This window comes from Suricata suricatta, chromosome 7, assembly GCF_006229205.1.
Source record: "Suricata suricatta isolate VVHF042 chromosome 7, meerkat_22Aug2017_6uvM2_HiC, whole genome shotgun sequence".
Classification (NCBI taxonomy): domain Eukaryota; kingdom Metazoa; phylum Chordata; class Mammalia; order Carnivora; family Herpestidae; genus Suricata; species Suricata suricatta.
Genome location: NC_043706.1, coordinates 49,047,643 through 49,063,313, shown reverse-complemented (window position 1 = coordinate 49,063,313; position 15,671 = coordinate 49,047,643). Strand labels below are relative to the sequence as shown.

At 42.3% G+C, this 15,671-nt stretch overlaps 1 protein-coding gene across 5 annotated transcripts in view; it reads left to right on the top strand.

Moving 5' to 3' along the window:
- The window catches only part of ELOVL5 (ELOVL fatty acid elongase 5), a 76,044-nt gene that overhangs the window by 6,369 nt on the left and 54,004 nt on the right, over positions 1-15,671 (top strand). The window contains exons 1-2 of one of the 5 annotated variants that reach the window (XM_029945656.1): positions 10,702-10,766; positions 10,981-11,267. The exons of 3 other annotated variants lie outside the window; for them this stretch is intronic. The gene's annotated coding sequence lies outside the window, so the exon portion shown is untranslated. Of the gene's footprint in view, positions 1-10,701; positions 10,767-10,799; positions 11,268-15,671 lie in introns of those variants that run through there. One more of the 5 variants, XM_029945657.1, reaches the window with a different exon arrangement.

Here is a 15,671-nt window from a genome sequence, read left to right as displayed (position 1 = left end):
GGGGCTTGAACCCATGACCTGAGCTGAAGTCAGACACTCAACCAACTGAGCCACCCAGGTGCTTCTATAAGCCCATACTAAAAAGACCTAATCAAAGCCACACTGGGGAGTTGGCCATTCAGGTCTCTTCTGTATCTGTTTTGCTGAACCCCAGAGTACCTGTTCTCCTCTCTTGCGTAGCAAATACTACTACAGAGTAATCATTAGGAATCTCTCTTTCCCCAAAGTACAGTTCTCATGATACCAAATTCAATAATTATTCATTTACTTCTCTAGTAGTTTGGCAGTGTGGTGTGTGTGTCTAGGGGATAGTGTTCAGGGTACCTCTGCTTCAGTCTTTGACAGAAGAAATAAATTACTAATATTTACAGAAGTTGTTGACACCACCACCTTCCATATTTGTGAGCTGATATGCACCTCTGAAAATTTGAATTTTACTTTCAAAACTTCTAAATACTTACTATGGATCTAAGGTGCATTTATAAGAGCTCTACCATGTTTTTTTTTAACTTTTAATGTTTATTTATTGTTGAGAGACAGCACAAGCATGGGAGGGGCAGAGAGAGAGGGAGACTCCAGGCTCTGAGCTGTCAGCACAGAGCCTGATGCGGGACTCGAACTCACAGACTGCGAGATCCTTACCTGAGCCCAAGTCAGACACTTCACTGACTCAGCCACCCAGGTGCCCTCATGCTTTTTTTTTTTTTTTGTAAGCAAAGCTGTAGGAAGCAATTGAAGAAGATGCCTTTTAGATTAGCAGCCACACATCTGGATGGGGTTCCAGCTCTGCCACTTAGGATCGGGTGGGCTGTGGTGGGTAAGTTCCTTCCCCTCTTTGAGACTCCCGTGTAGAACTTGAAGATGATGATATGGGTGCCTACTTTGGAAGGGTGTTCAAACCATCAATGTTTAAATCAAAGTTAAATAGGGGATTGAATTTAATGATTATGGTAAGATCTCTCCATTGAAGCATTGTTTATAATAACAAAAGATTAAAAGATACAATAAATGTCTTTCGGAAGAGTAAATTACAGCTAGCCAATGGAATGCTTTGCAGCTTGTAAAAACAACCTGTTCTTTGTGTACTAAATGTACCTGCTCAATAGCATATGCTAGACACTTTTTTAAAGATTTATTTGTTATTTAATTTATATCCAAGTTAGCATATAGTGCAACAGTGATTTCAGGAGTAGATTCCTTAATGCCTCTTGCCCATTTAGCTCATCCCCCCTCCCATAACCCCTCTAGAAACCCTCTGTTTGTTCTCCATATTTAGAGGTCTTTTATGTTTTGAACCCTCCACCCCATTTTTATATTGTTCTTGCTGCCCTTCTCTTATGTTCATCTGTTTTGTATCTTAAATTCCTCATATGAGTAAAGTCATATGATATTTATCTTTCTCTGATGAACTAATTTTACTTAGCTTAATACCCTCTAGTTCCATCCATGTAGTTGCAAATGGCAAGATTTCATTCTTTTTGATTGCCGAGTAATATTCCATTGTACATACATATCCCATCTTCTTTATCTGCTCATCCATCAATGGACATTTGGGCTCTTTCCGTACTTTAGCTATTGCTGATAGTGCCACTATGAACATTGGGGTGCATGTACCCCTTTGAAACAGCAAACCTGTATCCTTTGGATAAATACCTAGTAGTACAATTGGTGAGTTGTAGGATAGTTCTATTTTTAATTTTTTGAGGAACTCCATACTGTTTTCCAGGGTGGCTGCACCAGTTTGCATTCCCACCAACAGTGCAAAAGAGATCCTCTTTCTCTGCATCCTTGCCAACATCTGTTGCCTAATGTTAGCCACTCTAACCTGTGTGAGGTGGTAGCTCGTTGTGGTTTTGATTTCTGTTTCCCTGGTGATGAGCGATGAGCATTTTTTCATGTGTCTGTTTGCCATCTGGATATCCTCTTTGGAGACATGTTTCTAAGGTGCTCTCCATATGTTGATTCATTTTGGCTTCATAAAACCCCACAAGATAGGTACACCAGTTTTACAGATGAGGAAGCTAAGGAACAGAAAGGTTAAGTGACTTGTTCAAGGCTCCACAGCCAGTAGCTGGCAGAGCCAGGATTTGAACCCAGGCAGTCTAGCTGTAGTCACCTTAGCCACCCTGCTACGCTGTATTATGCATATTAGACCCTAAGTAGTCATCTTTGCATTTGCAGCTCTACCCGTAGAAGTAGAAGAAACAAAGTTGAGTTTTTTCACCATTACGTTCTGAGATGTTGACAGTAACTAAACAAAAGTTTATAGAAAGAAATCTAAAAGAATAATATTTATGATTAGTCCTTGAAAGAGTAACCTTTTGTTTATCCTATGAGTCTGTTTTTCAGAATTCTGCACTTAAGCCTTCTCTTCTTGGTGTATTCAGAAGCATAGACACAGAAGAACTCTATAATTATTGGTATAAAAAAAAAATAAGTGATCCAAAGCCCAGTTGCCAGTAGGCTGGACCAGTGTGACTTGCCAAGGACATCCAGCATCAGTTTCCTTACCTGGCCTTAGTTCCACCTGGGTTTGATTTACAAGGTGTATAAGACCTGAGAGGCGTGGGCTGGGAGGGAAGGGCACCCAAGTCCTCTAGGGAGCCTCTGTCTCCAGATTGTCTGATTTCCCTTGGACTGAGCTGTAAGTCATGTGTGTTTTGAAAAACATCTCCTAGGTCATTCTAACACAGGCCTCGCTAAAGACCACCTGTTCAGGCTCAAGATAGACACGTTTATCACCCTCCTTAGTTTTCTTGGGATTATTAGACTGTTTTAGAACGTCTTCATTTTCTTTCTGGGTTTGGGTCAGTAGATTTGACAGCATGACGATGATAAGTACCACAGTTCCTCAAATAAGAGAATCACAAAATTTGCAGAGTGGCCTCCATCATAACACAAAATGTAACCAGGTGATAACTGTTGGCTTTGGAAATACTCTATAGAAGAGATGAATAAATGACTAGATTGTGTTTGCTTCCTAAAATGCCACATTGTAGCAAGCTGTTTTTTTAAAACCTATTTTAACTCTGCCTCTCCCCATTCACCTCCTTACCCAATAACATTTGTAAAATGTGGGTGTTTAGATTCATTTCAAACAAAGAAATGTGTTCTTGTGTCACGTGCCTAATTTATGTGTTACACAGGTTTGAATTTAAATCTTTCAAGACCTCTTCTCTTGGGGGTTGCATAACTTATCTTTGTTAATTATGTTTTTGCACCCTCTTTTAATTTAAGCTGAGGCTATGATGCTGCCTTTGTGTATTTGTACAAATTAGCTTGAAGAACATGATAATTTATTTTGAATATTCAAGTAATCACATCAGTTAAGAGACTGCAATCAGATAAGAATTATAAGTAGTTGCACATGGCAGAAAATGTTGCATAAAAGCCCCTTAAATGTTTGTCTCCCAGTTATTTGCAATTGACAGTCTTAGATGTTTAGGAATATGAAGCGTTTCTCAGCCTCTTTAAGCTAGTCTTAAAGCAACCATTAGAGGCATGCAGAAGATTTTGATGTCCGTGATCTGCTTTGGCCGTTTATTTTTCCTGAATTGTGCTTGTAGAGGAGACCACGTTTGCCCTGAAACAGGTCAGAGCTTCTCCAGAGAACCCCTTAAACACAGGATGTCAGGACTTCCATGTGCCCAGGAGAATGCTCTAGTTACTGTGCTGGCTTCCATCTTCAGAGCAGCTCCTTTTTGTTTACTTCACAAGGAGTGGTAGTTTGGAATAGGCTCAGTGACCCCAAAGGAAGATGGCTATGAATGTAGCATACGGTGAGACAGGTGCTTCTCACTGAAATCGATATAGAGCCTCATGCTTCAGTTGATCATCCTTTTGAGAAATGGGACTGGCATATTTTAAAGAGCCTCCCCAAATCAAGATTTAGGTGAGAAGTTGCAAACTATTGTTGGAAGACTGATCTCGGTGGGTGATTTCCTTGTCTATAGATTTGCCTATCCGCCCACTGTCTATTTCATTTATATCTAATCCACTTCAGAGCTCCAGACTCAACTTCTCATTGGCTAGTTTTCAACTAGATGTCCTACTAACTGCTCTGTCCTGTTGGCCAGCCTGATGAAGAGCACTACATTCTCCAGTTTGCCCAAGCCTTCAGGCTGGCAGCAGTGTTTGAGTCCCTCTCTCTCATCAGAGTCTCCTTCCTTCCTTCTCCTACTCTAGCTGTCAGTCACCAAGTATTGTTCATTCAGGCTCTTCTCTGTCCCTCTCCAAGGCCCCTTCCCCTCCTATGGCCCAACCCTTGCAGCACATCAGTTCTTGGACAACTACAGTTTCTCCCTGGCTCTTTCCAGTCTCCCCTGTGGCCTGGTTCCTACTCTGTTATCACAGTGGTCTCCTGACATGTTAATAGGATCATTTCACTCCATCCTAAAAGTTTCATTTTCTCCCTCTTCTGGGCCATCCTTGATCCAGCTTCATTTCCTCCCACTTTCCTGCCTGCACTTCTCACTCTGTCCACACCACAGACTTCATTTCTCCAAACATGCCTGGTCTAGGGGTGCCTGGGTGGCTCAGTTGGTTAAGCTTCTCTGACTCTTGGTTTCAACTCAGGTCATTATCTCACACTTTGTGGGTTCAGGCAAGCCCCACATTGGGCTCTGTGCTGGCAGTGTGGAGCCTGCTCAGGATTCTCTCTCCTCGCTTGCTCTCTCTCCCAAAATAAATAAACTTAAAATTTTTTTTTTTACATAAAAAGGAAATAAAACAAATGTCCCTGGTCTGCTCCCATTTCTACTCTGCATAGGCAGTATTTGGATGCCTCCTCATCAGTGGCTCCCCACCAAAAAACGAACACAAGAGCAACGCAAATTTAATAGCAAAAAAAAAAGCCCTGTTCTCTAGGAGTTCTTCAAATCCCCACACCGTAGAGCTTTTGATCCTTCTGATTGAATCGGATGTTCCCAGTCCCTCCTGCTTGTATAACCTTGGTTCTGATTCCAACCTTCATGTGCCTCAGTTTCCTCATTCTTAAAGTGAGAATAACTAGTGCTTTGCTTTTCTTTTTCTCAGAGTCTGGCATGTTTATTTCTGTGTCCATGTTACCTGTGTGCCATCAGGCATTTCTAGCTATCCAGAAATTATTTGCACGAATGTGTCTCTAAAGATGTAGCTTTCAAAGAGCATTTCAGTAATCTGTGCTAATGGCTGTGTGAAGATGAGTGTACCTTGGTAGCCTGAGCATACATAATTCATGAATGAGGAGCCCACCTGGGCAGGAGATTCTGGAGGCCGGGCTTCCCTGCTCATAATGTTTCCGTTACTCCACTCCTAGCTGAGCGGGTAAAGCAGCAATAACCTTAGACCATACAAATTGCTAAATATCCACTCACCCAGGAGCAAAGGTGACATATGCTATTATTTTAAAGAGCTTTCTTATTTGCATATTACCCTTGGTAAGCATTCACGTAGAATATGCCAGTGATAGACCACACCAGTGGCACTGTGCCCAAGGAAGGAATAGTAAATTCTGATGTCTTAGACACCTGGCTGTTCCATGATAAAATAATGATGGAAACTGACTTACTTTTCTAACCTTGTTTTGGTGGGCCACAACATTGATCTCAGGTTGAAGTAGACCGTATAAGTTGGACAGAACCTATCTGTGTTGGTATGGTAATTAGTTCATTGATCATTCACACTCTCCATTGAAGAGTTTTGTGTGCTATCCTCAGCTAAGGACCATAAATCCTGCAGTAACACATGACCATACACCAACTGGCAAAGAGATCATAGTTCAGTAGAAGAGGTGTGGTATCATGATTATTGGTATTGCAGATATGGCCATTTCTATTACAGTAAGGTTTGGCTGTAAGTGATAAAGATTCCAAGTTAATAAGGTCTCCAGCTATGGGATTTCAAAATAAGGTAGAAGTTCATTATCTCCCATAAAAGGTTGCTGAGGGGCTTGTTTAACCCTCCATAGGCTCACCTCTAGCTCACTGTGCATTAGACTAGGTTGTGATCCCTATCTTTCAGCTAGCAGGCTGAAGGAAGAGACAAAGAATGGATTCAAGGATCACTTGTGCCTTCTTTTTATTTTATTATTTTGTAATACAATTTATTGTCAAATTGGCTGACATACAGTGTATGCAGTGTGCTCTTGGTTTTGGGGGTAGATTCTCATGATTCATCGCTTACGTACAACACCCAGCGCTCATTCCAACAAGTACCCTCCTCAATGCCCATCACACATTTTCCCCTCTCCCCTGCCCCCCATCAACCCTCAGTTTGTTCTCTGTATTTAAGAGTCTTTTATGGTTTGCCTCCCTCTCTCTCTGTTTGTAACTATTTTTCCCTTTTCCCTTTCTGTTATGTTTCTCAAGTTCCACATATGAGTGAAAACATATGATATCTTTCTTTGACTGACTTATTTCACTTAGCATAATACCTTCCAGTTCCATCCATGTTGCTGCAAATGGCAAGATTTCATTCTTTCTTGTTGCCAAGTAGTAGTCCATTGTATTTATCAACCACATTTTTTTTTATCCACTCATCAGTTGATGGACATTTAGGCTCTTTCCATAATTTGGCTATTGTTGAAATTGCTGCTATGAACATTGGGGTACATTTGCCACTGTGAATCAGCACTCCTGTATCCTTTGGATAAATTCCTAGTAGTGCTATTGCTGGGCCATAGGGTTCTGTTGTTAATTTTTTGAGGAACCTCCACACTGTTTTCCAGAGCGGCTGCTCCAGTTTGCATTCCCACCAGAAGTGTAAGAGTGTTCCCATTTTTCCACATCCTCACCAGCATCAGTTGTTTCCTGAGTTAATTTTAGCCACTGTGACTGGTGTGAGGTGGCACCTCAGTGTGGTTTTGATTTGTATCATGCCTTCTTTTAGGAGAAGCTCCCAGAAACTGCCCCTAGATAATTTTGCTTGTCTCCTTTGCCAGAACTTCAGCATGTGGACACATGAAGCTGGAAAAGTCTCCTTTGATTCTGGCCCCAGGCAGCCAGAAGTCCTGCTACTCTACATAGAAGTTAGGCGTAACACTCAGTCTGTACCACAGGTAGTAGGGGAGATTGACAGCCCTGCCAATGTGGAATTTAGACTCGGGGGGCGAGGGGGGATACTGGCAGTTGAGCAGGTGTCATTGCTGCAGCGATGGGGACGGGTACTGTGTGACTTCATGTGAATGAGAACAAACAGGAAGGACACCTAATTTATACGGGATCAGGAAAGCTCGCCTGGAGAAGCAGGAGTCTGTTGGGTGGAAAGAGGAATAGGCAGAGTATTCTAGCAAAGGCTCTGAAGAGAGAGGGGCCGGTGGCTGGGGGAGGAAAGAGCATGTGAGGAACTGACAAAGTCAGTGAGGAAAACCAGAGGAGGAAGCAGAGGCCTGGTCACGTGGGCCCTGGGGGCACTGAAGAGTTTGGACATTTCCTGAAAGCCTTTAACTGGTAGGAAGGAGGTGAGTTACCTAGAATGATGCTGTTTGGGGGCAGGGAGCAGAATGAGACTGGAGGCAGAGGTGATGCATCAGGATCATGCATCAGCAGAACAGCGGCTTTGGGGATGAAGAGAAGTGGATACAAGTCGTGTCGGTGTCACGGAGTTTAAGAACTGGGAAAGAATTTAGGAATAACTTGGTCTGCCTTTTCACTTGAGAGATGATGAAAGCAAGGGTAAGAGTTTAAATAGCTTGCTCAGGATCCCCCAGCTAACTGTGGAGCAGCACCTGGAAACTTTCTCTGCCTGAACTCGTTCCCTCATGGCACTGCTTAATATGCCAGTTTGCAGAATAGGGCATTGTGGGTGTTCTGAGAAGGCAGAGTTAAAGAGAAGGTAAGCTCCTCCGGAGCCCAGTCTTAAGAGACGAGAATAGTTTGCCCAGGAGAACGGACAGGGGCCTCTGGATAAAGCAGATATCGTGAGCCTGGGTATTGAGAAGCCTAGTTGTGTTTGGTGCGCCTGGGTTCTTACAGTTTGAGTGCAGTCCTAGGTTACTACAAGGAAGTAGGATGAGATAATGCTGCAGAAGTATTTTGAAATCATGGAAGCCTTTAATATAAGGCTAAGTGGATTAGACTTAATTCCTTAAGCAACAGGGAGCCAATTAACACTTAGTATCAGAGGATTTAATGTGATCTTGACAGCAATGTCCACATTTTGTTTAACTTTTATCTGTCTTGGTGCTTTGTATCAGGCGGTTGTGGTCAGCGGAGCAGCGGCACCCCGAAGGTGGCTGTGTCCTAATTCCCAGCACCTGTGCATACAGTCTATTAGATTACAGGCAAAGGAGATTTAAGGTTGCAGATGGAATTAAGATTGTCAGTCAGCTGACTAAAATAGGGAAAATAGCCCAGATTATACACGTGAGCTCAGTGTTATGACAGGTGTCCTAAAATATGGAAGAAGGAGGCAGAAGAGAACCAGAACAGTGGCGGCACAGGGAAACTGGGTCCAGTGTTGCTTGCTTTGAAGGTAGATGAAGGTACCGTGAACCAAGAAATAAATGCAGGCAGGAAGAGGATTCTCCTATAGAGGCTCCAGAAAAGAAAACAGCCCTCCTGCCACCTCTGGTTTTAGTCTATTGAGACTTATCTGGAATTTCTGATCTCCTGAAATGTAAGAGAAATTTGTGTTGTTTTAAGCTGCTTGCTTTGTGGCAGTTTGTTACAGTTGCCATAAAAAACTAAAACAGTGGTCAGTATTTGCCTGTTGGCTAGCTGTGCTTTAAAAAAAGATCAGTGAGACAGATTCACTTGTAATGGAATGGCTAGGAGGAGGTTCTGGAGGCCAAGTCTGGAGAAAGCTGTTCTGGTAGAGAGGTAATGGGGTGAGACTGGAGGGGGAGGGGACGGGGATGTGGATGGGTGAAACTGAAGAATCTTTATAGGACCGAAGCCAGGGTGGCCTGGGTAGTCAGGTAGCCAGGGCAGGCGAGGGTTGGAACATACTTGGGGGCTGGACTCCAGGGAAGGTTGTGGGACTAGTAACAGAAATGGGAATCAGGAGGAAGAAAGGTTGTAAAAGTATGATGAATTCACATTCTGGCTTACTGACGTTGAGGTTCAGGAGCACATGTGTGTAGGTGGAGAGAGATCAGATGCAAACTGGCCCTTGATGTCTGGGATTGGGACGCAGGATTGGGCCTCACTGGTCGTGATCTTTATCTATACTGTTTCTTGAAATTTCTCTAGTATAGAGACTTGGCAAGTCTTTTTTAAAAATCCGGTTATATTATATTCCTTAAAATTAAGGAGTTTTTCCTAGTATTCTACCAGGTTTTTTCTGCCATTTGAATTTCTTGTACCCTGAAATTCTTAAATAAATGCAATTAAGGTAATAGTAAATGACCAATACATTTAAATAAGCCAACTAAAAATAACATAATTCTGTGACCCTCTTGCATGTTTTGTTCTGTGCTGCAGGTCATCTTCTCAGAAGCCTCTCTGGCTCAGGTTGGTCTCTGTCACCCAGCCAGCCACTCAGGATCATATTTCCAGGTCCTGACACTGTCAGATCACACTTACTGAGTCTGGGAGGATGGGGCCCTAAACAACTTGGCTTGTGCTGGATGCTACTTGGTATATGTTTCCACAGCTGTTTCAGAAGTATCAATTTGCTGTGGGGCTCTGTGTCCACCTGTTTAGAGTGGTTACAGCCAGAAAGTTACGGTTTCCAAATTCCTTGGTCTTAATAATGAGCTTGGTTGTAATGACTGGAATTACAGCCTGCTTCTGAGAAATGGGAGAGAAACCATTTCAGGGCAACTGTGTAGAATGTACTGAGATTACAGAGATGTCGGTGCACCACATTGCTTTCCAACCTGTTGATGCTGTTTCATCTCTTTCATCAGTGTCCACCAACTTGGTGGCATTTGCACCATGTAATTGGAGCTTAAAAGAGAGAAGAAAGATGTTTCAGTGAAGACTGTATTGAATACAGTGTAAATTTTTTAAGCCTATAAAGATACGAGGTATGACTGATAAAGTAATGACTTCCGTAAACCAGACATGAAATCACTTTGATTTCAGTGAGATACTTCTTTTTCAGTCTCTAGAAAAGGAAAAAGGATTGAAACGAGATCTTATTCATTGACTGACTAAAATTTCTGTTCTTTCTGCCCTTTGATTTAACATTTATGCGAGCTAAATTGTGGGTTGTCATTTACATTAATCAGTATCTCTGTAAGACAAAGCTCCCGAAATATCCAGAAAGCAAAAACCGAGCACAACACAAGTTTGCAGCTCTGTTGAGAAGGTGAGGGAGTACTTTAACAGTTCAGCTCTACTGTGTGCTTGTAAATATGGTCGTGTGGGTTTTTTTCCCCCTTGAATTAAATTCTTGTTTCCCCTAATGTAACAGTCTACTGAGCTTATAGGCATTTTTCTATAATATTTCCCAAACTAAGAAAGCAAATAGAGGGGCGCCTGGGTGGCTCAGTCAGTTAAGTCTCCAGCTTCGGCTCAGGTCAAATCTCACGTTCATGGGTTCGAGCCCTGTGTCAGGCTCTGTGCTGACAGCTCAGAGCCTGGAGCCTGCTTCCGATTCTGTGTCTCCTTCTCTCTCTGCCCCTCCCCCTCTCATGCTCTGTCTCTCTGTAGCAAAAATAAATAAAACATTAAAAAAAATTTTTAAATAAAAAAAAAAAGAAAGCAAATAGAGAACACATTTTGTGGAGAGAAACTGACAAATACCTGCTCTGTGGCTATGACCTGAAGGTGAATGCTCTGAGCTCTAGTTGAAAAGCATGGAGTCTTCCTAACCGATGGGAGTGTGTAATGTACTCCCAGGTAAGTGTTAAGCTTCACACAAGATTTGTTCTCTCATTGACTCTGCTCTTTTCAAATAAATATGTTTCATACAGTGGAAGTCCTGCTTAGAGAGGTGAAATGTCACCCTCAGATTCTTATTTTGGAGAAGAAGGGAGTGTCATGTAATTTTCTCCCTCTTTCAGTCATATTCATTCTCTGTCTCTCTTTGCTGACCTGCTTTTTCTCCCTTCAGCCGGGACTCTGCTTTCCTTCTGGTAATTATATTCCTGTGCAGTACCAGGGCCATGCCTGCACCTGACACCCCATTTAGAGGAAGAAAGGAGGTGAGCCCCACAGGCCAGCCAGTGATTCCAGCAGTAGGTCCTGGTCGTGCTGCAGCCCGTGGCGAGGAGCTTTCTGTCTGAGGAGGCAGCATTTTGAAGTTTTGAAAAACCTCCTACTTGCTGGCTTAAACTGAATTGCTAAATGAGTCCAGGAAACTGGGACCTGGTGAAAATTGGACAACTGAGGTGACCGCAGGTAAATGGAAAGAAAGTGTGCTTTTTTAAAGGTGTTGTGTTGTAGCAAGTCCAAGTCAGGAAAATGAATTTGTGACTTTCATTCTCAGCAAGCATTATCTCTTTCTATAAAAATAATGTATAAAGACACCAGCTTTTTGTATAGTGGTTAATGAGTGAACATACTCTGTTTGCAGAATTGCCTAATATGATTTAGTGACAGGAAACTTGCATCTTACGTGATTTATGACTTAAAAGTTTAGTTTTTGGTGAGGAAGAGTTTCCACGAAGAGTGTCCTCATTTGACAGGGGAGTTAGTATCATGCTTTGACTAGAGAACGTTTCAGAGTTTCTCTGTCCACATGGTAACGTGGAAATCGGCTCATCCTGTTTGATCTGTGGAGTGTCTCATCGCACATACTGTGTATAATGTGATGAGCTGGTGAGCAATCAGGAAGGACTTAAGTATCTCTTGGAGTTCTTGAAAATCCATTAATTGTAAGGCCTATTCATTATTGTTAGCTTCCTTTCACAATGACTACATTAAAAAAATTTTTTTAGTGTTTATTCATTTTTGAGAGACCAAGCACGAGCAGGGGAGAGGCAGAGAGAGAGAGAGAGAGAGAGAGGGAGACACAGAATGGGCTCCAGGCTCTAAGCTGTCAGCACAGAGCCCATGTGAGACTCGAACTCACAAACTGAGATCATGACCTGAGCCGAAGTCAGACACTCAACTGACTGAGCCACCCAGGTGCCCAACTATGACTATATTTTAACAAGCTTCAAGTATTTGAGTCCTGACTTTTTTTTTTTTAATGTTTTTATTTAGTTTTGAGAGAGAGAGAGAAAGACAGCGTGAGCAGGGGAGGGTCAGAGAGAGAAGGAGTCACAGGATCTGAAGACAGGCTCCAGGCTCTGAGCTGTCAGTTAGCACAGAGCCTGATGCAGGGCTCGAACCCACGAACCGTGAGATCATGACCTGAGCCAAAGTCAGAGTCAGACGCTTAACCAACTGAGCCACCCAGACGCCCCTTGAGTCCTGACTTTTTAAACTTTGTGCTCCCAAGTTATATTCAACCCCTACGAAAGTATAAAGACAAATCTTTTTGAAGTGTATTTGGGATATTTGCCATTAAATTGGGAGGTTAAATTTATAATACCCTTTTAGAAATAAAACGTTAAAGGGAAGGAAAGACTCTATACACAACTAATCCATTAGCTCTCAAACTTTTGGTCTAAGGACCTACACCTTTAAAAAGTACTGAGACGTCAGCTCCTGTTTATGTGTGTTATATATTGATACTTATCAGAAAGTATTCTTAGATTATTTTTTAATAAATTAAAAAAATTTTTAATGTTTTATTTATTTTTGAGACAGAGACAGTGCGAGCAGGGGAGGGTCAGAGAGGGAGACACAGAATCTGAAGCAGGCTCCAGGCTCTGAGCTAGCTGTCAGCACAGAGCCCCACGTGGGGCTCGAACCCACGAACGCGAGACCATGACTTGAGCTGAAGTCGGAAGCTCAACGGACTGAGCCACCCAGGCGCCTCATTCTTAGATTATTTTAAGTAACAATTTGAATAGTAATACATCTAAAAATAATGTGCCCATTGCATGATAACATTAAAAAGCTATACTTCATGAAAAATATATGTTCCAATATAAGACATTAGTGCAAACAGGCATTGTTTTTACATTTTTGCCGACGTATTACATGTCTGGCTTAAGGAAAGACAGCTGGGTTCTTTTATCTGCTGCATTCGATGTTTTGAGCTATCACACATCAGGCAGTCTCTGAGGCCCTTTACAGTGATGAGAGGGGTGACACTTGGTAATGTATCACAAATAGTCTTGGTCCTGTGGAACCCCAAAAAAGAGTCCAAGGACCTCAGAGGTGTCTGTGCTATACTTTGAGAACCTCTGTTCTAATCAGATCCCATTTATTTTATTTTGAATTTTTTAGAAAGTGTGCAAGTTGGGGGGAGAGACTGGGGTAGCGGGGGAGAGAGAGAAGGGAGAGAGGGATGGAGAAAATCTTAAGCAGGCTGCATGCTCTGCATGGAGCATGATGCAGGGCTCAGTCCCACACCCCTGTGATCATGACCTGAGCCAAAAGCAAGAGTCGAATGCTCAACCAACCGCCATCCAGCCACCCCTGTTTTATTTTGAAATAAGGACTACCTTTCTACTTTGCTATGAAAACAACATTTTTTTTCTTATATCAGCACCAATTACCTCTTATTTCTCTCTGCCTGAGTACATTTTTGATCTATGCCACAGGATCTCTAAATGTCATCTTCCTATTTGAACATCATTAGGTAGACTGGTTTTGGTCATCTTATCAAATAAATGTGTGGGGTACCCTATTGAGGATAATATTTCAAAGTAAATCCATGTTCTCTAACAATATTGGTTGCAGTTGTGGGTGCACATGAAAGACTGTATTAGGCAGTTTTTTAAAATCCAAAGTAGAAAGGGGTTAAATTACAAGGTTACAGTCTCAGGGCACTTTGGTGAGTGTGCGACTTCGGCTCAGGTCTTGATCTGGTGGCTCATGGTCTGTGAGTTCAAGCTCTGGGTCAGGCTCGCTGCTGTCAGCAGGGAGCCTGGAGCCTGGTTCAGATCCTCTCTCTCTCTCTCTCTCTCTCTCTCTCTCTCTCTCCCCCTCACCCTCCCCTGCTTGCATTCTCTCTCTCAAAAATAAATAACACTTAAAAAGGAGATTAAGGTCTCAGCATAATTAGAGATTTGTAGGTGTTCGTTTTATTTTATGTATCCTGTTTGCTGTTTATGCAGTATAATATTTGGGCTTTCAGGTTGGGTGTCTGTTGGAATAGTTTTGAGAATAGCTAATTTCTTTTTTTGTTCATGGCTGTTTAATAGTACTTGACTTGTTTTAAACTGTTGATTTTGGACAGTGCTTTTGCTTTACTAAAAATTTGCTGCATCATGTCCCACTTTTCCATCTTCTTCTACTTACTCATTTAACCTTGATAATTTCATGTGTTCAAGGTTCCTCTGGCCTTTTTTGTGTAATATCTGATCACTTAAAGCTCTAGTTTGGGGACTGATAAACCCTACCTGTGCCTCTCCTTTATTTTACTTTAGAGGATTCTTTCAAAATGTTTATCATCTCCAGTACTATGTGGTCTACATGAGGTACATACGGGGCTGCACTATGTCTACATACCAAGATTTTGCTAAGGGATATATTTTGCACTGGCCAAGATAATAGTCACTGATAGCCACAGGTAGTTATTGAGCCCTGGAAATATCGCTAGTGCAACTGAGGAACTGAGTTTTTCCCTTAATTAATTTACATTTAACCCCATGGGGCCCCTGTCCCTCTTCTGGGCGGTGCAGCTCCAGGGATGTCGGCCAGCTGCTTTTTAATGACTCACGCCTGGTTCATTCCTGACCTCGGTTACTTGCAGGCTCATCTATTCATTTTTACAACCATTTTTGTGTATTTTATCAGTTTTGGAAGTGTTGTAGCAGTTAAGCCTCACTATCTGTAGACGAACTTATCACTAGAGAGGGAACTAGAGGGGAAAAATGGAGGCTGTTGATGTTGGCAGCTTTTTATGACCTGTTGAGATCCTTCTAGATGAGATTTAAGGAGAAAACAAAGTTAAAGGAAGGATTTTTAGGTTGGGGAGGCTTGAACAGATCTGTCACCAGGAAAAGGGAATTTAAAGGTAAAAGGAAATGTGAGCTGGGGCACCTGGGTGGCTCAGTCAGTTAAACATTTGACACTTGATTTCGGCTCAGGTCATGATCTCAGTTTGTGGGATTGAGCCTTGCATTGGGCTCTTATGCTGACAGCACAGCGGCCACTTGGGATTCTCTCTCTCTCTCTCTCTCTCTCTCTCTCTCTCTCTCTCCCTCCCCCCTCCGTCTCCCTCCCTGTCTCTCTGCCCCTCACCCATTCTCACTCTACCTATCTCAAAATAAATAAATATTTTAAAAAAGGAGAGTTGAATAAATTCTTGAAAGAGGCAGGAAAGGATCCAGATTGCAAGTAGGAGGATGGAAAGCTACTCTATGAATTTGAAGGTAAAGAACAATTTTTTTTTAAGTATTTGAATTTTTGGGGGGAGCCTGGGTGGCTCAGTCGGTTAAGCCTCCAACTTCGGCTAAGGTCATGAACTCACGGTTTGTGGGTTCAGCCCCGCGTCGGGCTCTGTGCTGACAGCTAGCTCAGAGCCTGGAGCCTGCTTCTGACTCTGTGTCTCCCTCTCTCTCTTCCCCTCCCTGCTCATGCTCTGTCTCTCTCTGTCTCAAAAATAAATAAAACATTAAAAAATATCTTAATTGAGGGGAAGAGCACTGGGTGTTGTATGGAAAACAATTTGACAATAAAATATTATGGGAAAAAAAAAAAGAAAAAAATATCTTAAAAAAATTTTTAAGTATTTGAATTTTT